At 43.3% G+C, this 6,561-nt stretch overlaps 2 long non-coding RNA genes across 6 annotated transcripts in view; one reads left to right on the top strand and one right to left on the bottom strand.

The window, feature by feature from the left end:
• Positions 1 to 186, top strand: part of LOC126981958 (uncharacterized) — a 2,027-nt gene extending 1,841 nt beyond the window's left edge. For 2 of the 3 annotated variants that reach the window (XR_007734374.1, XR_007734373.1), the window contains one exon: positions 37 to 186. This is a non-coding gene — a long non-coding RNA (uncharacterized LOC126981958). The other variant, XR_007734375.1, reaches the window with a different exon arrangement.
• The window catches only part of LOC126981957 (uncharacterized), a 726-nt gene extending 97 nt beyond the window's left edge, over positions 1 to 629 (bottom strand). The window contains exons 1-3 of one of the 3 annotated variants that reach the window (XR_007734371.1): positions 518 to 629; positions 368 to 442; positions 67 to 292 (exon numbers count right to left, since the gene is read on the bottom strand). This is a non-coding gene — a long non-coding RNA (uncharacterized LOC126981957). Of the gene's footprint in view, positions 293 to 367; positions 443 to 517 lie in introns of all 3 variants that reach the window. The other 2 variants (XR_007734370.1, XR_007734372.1) reach the window with 2 other exon arrangements.
• Between the last annotated feature and the right edge of the window lie 5,932 nt (positions 630 to 6,561).

The following is a 6,561-nucleotide window of genomic DNA, read 5'->3' as shown; positions in this document are numbered from 1 at the left end:
ATAGCTAAATGCCCGTTAATAAAGTTAGTTCAGAAGGTCTTAATACACTCACACTCTACTCATCACCTGGGGACGATAGCCAAATGCCCGTTAATAAAGTTAGTTCAGATGGTCTTAATACACTCACACTCTACTCATCACCTGGGGACGATAGCCAAATGCCCGTTAATAAAGTTAGTTCAGAAGGTCTTAATACACTCACACTCTACTCATCACCCAGGGGACGATAGCCAAATGCCCGTTAATAAAGTTAGTTCAGATGGTCTTAATACACTCACACTCTACTCATCACCTGGGGACGATAGCCAAATGCCCGTTAATAAAGTTAGTTCAGATGGTCTTAATACACTCACACTCTACTCATGACCTGGGGACGATAGCTAAATGCCCGTTAATAAAGTTAGTTCAGATGGTCTTAATACACTCACACTCTACTCATCACCTGGGGACGATAGCCAAATACCCGTTAATAAAGTTAGTTCAGATGGTCTTAATACACTCACACTCTACTCATCACCTGGGGACGATAGCTAAATGCCCGTTAATAAAGTTAGTTCAGATGGTCTTAATACACCCACACTCTACTCATCACCTGGGGACGATAGCTAAATGCCCGTTAATAAAGTTAGTTCAGATGGTCTTAATACACCCACACTCTACTCATCACCTGGGGACGATAGCCAAATGCCCGTTAATAAAGTTAGTTCAGATGGTCTTAATACACTCACACTCTACTCATCACCTGGGGACGATAGCTAAATGCCCGTTAATTAAGGTGGTCTGAATATGCTATATACACTCACACTCCACCTGGGAACTCCCGCCAGAGGCCCATAAATTAGACTGGTCTGAATGCACCCACACGCTACTCGTCACCTGGGGACGCTAGTAATTGCCCGTCATAAAGCTGGTCTGTATACATCCACGCACCATCTGGTAAAGGTAAATTTGGGTGCATACGCTATATCTGCGCGTGGCTGCGGTGCCCATCTCCGTCACAATGGCCCTTATAGCCTGTGGTGGGTCGGGACGCATTACCCCGGGACACGGACCAGTGGGAAGTCCGGGATTGCACAGTGTACCTTGCCCAGGTTTCCCCAGGTAATCATTTATCGACCCGAGAGGAAGTATGAAGAGCTGGCTGAGCTGCGCATCGACTGCCCGGGCTGGGATTCGAACCCAGGCCCGCGGAGTCGTAGCCAGGCAGGCAACCACTGCTCCACGGATGTCTCACGCCGAATACCAGTTGATTAAGTCAGTCTGAATACACATCATCTGGGGACATTAAAGTCAATTAAGTCAGTCTGAATACACTCCCACACATCATCTGGGGACCTTATAGTTAATTAAGTCAGTCTGAATACACATCATCTGGGGACATTATAGTCAATTAAGTCAGTCTGAATACACTCCCACACATTATCTGGGGACATTATAGTCAATTAAGTCAGTCCGAATACCCTCACGCTCCATCCCGGAACTCCCGCCAGTACAGGTTAACCAGTCTGCTGCGATCGGCACGGATTTAGTTTTCACTGGTAGCCTGGTCCCATATACTTCCATGTCTTTCTCTGTCTCTGTGGGGGATAGTGGAGTGTTTCCCATGTGGTGCTGGTGTGCTGAATACCCCCCCCCTCCCCCCCCAAGGTGCATGACTACGTTTTTCTTCATTGAATTGTAGCAGCCACTTTTTGTTCCATTCCTGTAGCTTGATGAGGTCTTCTTGTAGGAATTCCGCACTCAAGGGGTTAAGTTGTCAGGTGTACACAGCCTTTCAGGACCAGCCACATGCCCGTTAATCAAGGTTCTCTAACTACACTAATGACATCCCCACACCGCCTGGGAACGACCGACAATTACAGGTTAAGTTGTAATTTTGTTAGTTAAGTTAGTATCCTTTTTTTTATATACGGTACTGGACGCGTTCACTTACTTTCGTACGTACGGTAAAATATTATTATTCTTTTCTTACTCAGCTGAACTATCTTTTTTTTTTCTATTTATTATTATTATTATTTTTTTTTTTTACGTCTACGCTTATAGCGCCGGTAGGCTTGCTTGAGGGGCCTGGATGGTAGTCGGCCCCAGCCCGTCATGGCGCAGGCAAGTGTTTTTTAGTGGCGCCATCTTCTCTTGTCCTCACTTTCCTTTTTCCTGTAATATCCCTGTCCATTTATCTATCTATCTATCTATCTATCTATCTCGATCCCACTTTCACTCCGGTGGTAATGGTGTGTGTATACTCTCCTGGACCGAGGTGTCAATGGCCTCACTCTCCTTTCCCCTGTAATATCCCTGTCCATCAATCTATCTATCTATCTATCAATCAATCTATCTATCTATCTATCTATCAATCAATCAATCAATCAATCAATCAATCAATCTATCTATCTATCTATCTATTTATCTATCTCTATCTATCTATCTATCTCGATCCCACTTTCGCTTCGGTGGTAATGGTATACTCTCCTGAACCAAGGTGTCAATGTCCTCACTCTCATTTCCTTTATTTTTTTCCTAGTTATGATCTTCCCACTTTCTTACTCTCTCACTTCCTCTGTCGTAATTAATGGTGAATATGCTTCCTTACGTCAGCTGTCACTGTCCTCATGCTCATTTCCTTTATTGTTTTCCTTGTATGATCTCCCCACTCTCTCTCTCTTACTCTCTCACTCCCTCTGTCGTAATGCTCTATACACTCTCTTACCTGAGCTGTCCATGCCCTCACTCCTCTCTTTTTTATTATTTTTTTCCCTTGCTCTCTCTCTCTCTCTCTCTCTCTCTCTCTCTCTCTCTCTCTCTCTCTCTCTCTCTCTCTCTCTCTCTCGTACACGGTCCATGGTCGATATTCTCAGACCCATCTCGCATCACTTATTTCCAAAGGTCACAAGACAGGGTTCTCAAGAGCGTTTTCCCACGTTCATGTTTTATGCAGAAGCTTAGTCAGACTACCACCAGGGTCATAAGGCTACCCATGGCAAGGCCTACTACTCCTACGAAAGCCTTATCAAATGTGGGTGCGTGGGGGGTATTTTTTTTCGTTCTTTTGTACTTCGAATATCAGATCATATGTGTAAGTATTTGTCAATAAACTAACCAACTAACTAGGCCCGGAAATGATTGAAAATATTGGCCTATAATATGTTCTTCTGCAAAGCCTTTATGCCCAGACGCTTTCGGCTCTAACATCAACAATTTCCAAAGGTCACAACGTAGATTAGTCGGATTCTCAATGGTGTTTTTCGCATTCATGGTGCAGAGGTCTGGTCAAACTATCACCAGGCTCATAAAACTACCCATGGAAAGACTAACACAGCCTCTATGGAAGCCTTGCCAAATGTGTGTGTTTGTGTGTGTATGTGTGTGTGTGTGTGTGTGTGTGTGTGTGTGTGTAAGCCCAGAAACGTTTTAGAAGTATGTGTCAGCTGTAGTTTTAAACGTTTCGTCCCCCAAGTAGGCTACACATATTTGATAAGGCTTTCCTACTACTACTACTACTACTACTACTACTACTACTACTACTACTACTACTACTACTACTACTACTACTACTACTACTACTACTACTACTACTACTACTACTACTACAGGATTTCTGGGCATTTCCAGGGGTAGTTGTATGACCCTGCTGGTAGATCGACCTTTCTTCTATACCATGAGCCTAAAGAAAGACTCATTAGAACCCGACTGATTTCCCTTATGGCCTTTGGAAATAGCTAAAGATAAGGCTTTCCTACTACTACTACTACTACTACTACTACTACTACTACTACTACAGGATTTGTGGGCATTTCCAGGGGTAGTTATATGACCCTGGTGGTAGCTCGACCTTTCTTCTATACCATGAGCCTAAAGAAAGACTCATTAGAACCCGATTGACTTCCCTTATGGCCTTTGGAAATAGCTGATGTGAGAGGCTGAAGCGTCTAAGAATGCCGACCAAAATGTTCTCTAGACTGTCGGGAAAGTCCTCACCCTTGTTTTTTCCGCCCATATACTGACTCGTGTTCCTTCCTCTCTCGGATTGGGCTCGGAAAACATCAACATCCTCAAGACCTTTTCCTTCCTTTCCACCATCAACTGTTTCCTTCACTCACTTACTCACTCACTCACTCGCTCCTTCCTTCCTTCCTTCATTCATTCATTCTTCATCTATTTACTTACTCTCACTCACACTCTCTCATTCATTCCTTCACTCACTTACTCACTCACTCACTCACTCACTCTCTCCTTTCTTCCTTCCTTCCTTCATTCATTCTTCATTTATTTACTCACTCTCACACACTCTCTCATTCACTCACTCACTCACTCACTCACTCACTCACTTTCTTCGTTGTTGTTGTGTCTGACCAGGTACACACACACACACACACACACACACACACTAAAGTTTCGTCTTCGCTTGGTATAAAGACACACCTATCATTCTCTCTCTCTCTCTCTCTCTCTCTCTCTCTCTCTCTCTCTCTCTCTCTCTCTCTCTCTCTCTCTCTCTCTTTCTTTTCGCTTGCTCCTCCCTTCATGGTATAGTCACAAGCTTTATCAGACAAACTTCTTTTTTTTTTCCCTTGAACTGTCTCCTTTACTGTGAAAAAAAACACAAAAAAAAACACTAAGGTCATAAGGCTACCCGTGGAAAGACCTGCAACCTCTACCATTTATCAAATGTGGGTATAATGTAGGCCTCAAAATGTTCAAGAAAATGGACCTTTAAGTTAATATCTTTGGCTTACTTTCCTTCATAATTTTCAATGTTAGCTCTTTCACTGTCATTATATTTCTGTATGTGGATTTTTTTTTCCCGCTTTATTTATTTCTCTCTTTTTTTTTCCACTTTTTTTCTCCTTTCGTTCGGTATCCCTGACTCACTTTTCTTAATTTCCAGTCATTTTAGCTTTTTTTCACTCATTATTTCCCTCTGTACGTATTTCTTTACTATTTCCTCTTTCTAAACTTTTTCTCACTTTGCTCACTTTCCATAATTATTATCAGTGTCACGTTTTTCAGTCATTATTTCTCTCGTGTACTTGTTTATCGCTTTACTCTTTTCTATCTCTCTGTCTCTCTTTCTGTTTCGCTCTTCACTTGTTCCTCCCTTCGCTGGATCACTATTTCTTCCATACTTTCCTTAATTATTTTCAGTGTTACGTTTTTTTCACTCTCTTTACTTCTCTCGTGTACTTGTTTATCGCTTTACTCTTTTCTATCTCTCTATCTCTCTCTCTGTTTCGCCATTCACTTGTTTCTCCCTTCGCTCGATCACTATTTCTTCCTTACTTTCCTTAATTATTTTCAGTGTCACGTTTTTCAGTCATTATTTCTCTCGTGTACTTGTTTATCGCTTTCCTCTTTTCTATCTTTCTATCGCTCTCTCTGTTTCGCTCTTCACTTGTTTCTCCCTTCGCTCTATTTCTTCCTTACTTTCCTCAATAATTTTCAACGTCAGGTTTTTCACTGCCAAAATGACTCTTTGTGTGCGTAGTTATCTCTTTAATCTTTGTCTATCTCACTTTCCCTCTTTTCACTTGTTTCTCCCTTTGCTCATTATCGCTAACTTAATTTTCTCGATAATTTCCAATGTCTTTAGCTTTCCACTCTATGTACAGTTATTTCTCTTTTCTATCTCTTTCTTTTCACTCTCCCTTTGCTCATATCTCTGGCTTTCTTTTTCTCTTTAATTTCCAATATGTTAGCTTTTTCACGGTCATTATTTCTCTCTATGTAGCTCCCATTCTCTTCTGCTTACTCTGCATTGCTTACTTCCTTTACTTTCCAGCGGTTAACGTATGCATAGCTACATACTGCATAGACCGATAGTCGTGTACGTGTGTGTGTGTGTATGTTGCCGTGTGTGTGCGTGTGTGTGGGTGTGTATAAGTGTACGTGTGCTGGAGTCCATGTGCGTGTGTCGCTGTCACTCGGGGATCTTGTCTTGTCTTGCACACACACACGCACACGCGCACGCGATGAGTGGCACTGTCTGGAGGCTCTGAACCGGCTGGCAATGTCCCTCCGCCACCATCGCCACCGCCGCCGCCTCCCAAATGTTGCCGGATACTTGCGGCTCAAAGATAATCCCGCGACAGCGTTTTCCAGATTTTTTCCTTTATCATTCGTTTCCCGGAGACAGGATATGTTTCCCCCCGGTGTCAAATTCTCCTTTTCATAGACATGTGTTTTTTTCCTCAATCCTGTACCATATATTTTTTCTTTTTTTATACATTCGGCCTATAGAATCAGTAGGCTTTTCATGATACGACCCATTGATTTGCCCCCAGCCCGTTAATGTCGCAGCCAAGTGTTTTATAGTGGCGCCTTCTTGCTTTGGCTCATGCTGCCCCCCGGAGCTCCACTTGATCCTCTTTGGAGAGTATCGAGAGAGACCAGGTTGATAGGCGGTCATCAGGACAGCATGTGGGTAGTCTTGGGCCACTCAGCGATGACTGGGCGCTGTCAGCTTGTGGCGGCGGGCAGGCAGGGTCATCCAGGACGCCGCGCCCTCACGCTAGCTACGGCGTCCATTCCTTTGACAGATTCATGTTTGCCTCATCGCTGGCCCGA

The sequence above is a fragment of the Eriocheir sinensis genome, chromosome 49 (assembly GCF_024679095.1).
Source record: "Eriocheir sinensis breed Jianghai 21 chromosome 49, ASM2467909v1, whole genome shotgun sequence".
NCBI classification, from domain to species: domain Eukaryota; kingdom Metazoa; phylum Arthropoda; class Malacostraca; order Decapoda; family Varunidae; genus Eriocheir; species Eriocheir sinensis.
Note: the sequence above shows the minus strand (reverse complement) of the source record. Positions and strands in the feature narration are given on the sequence as shown.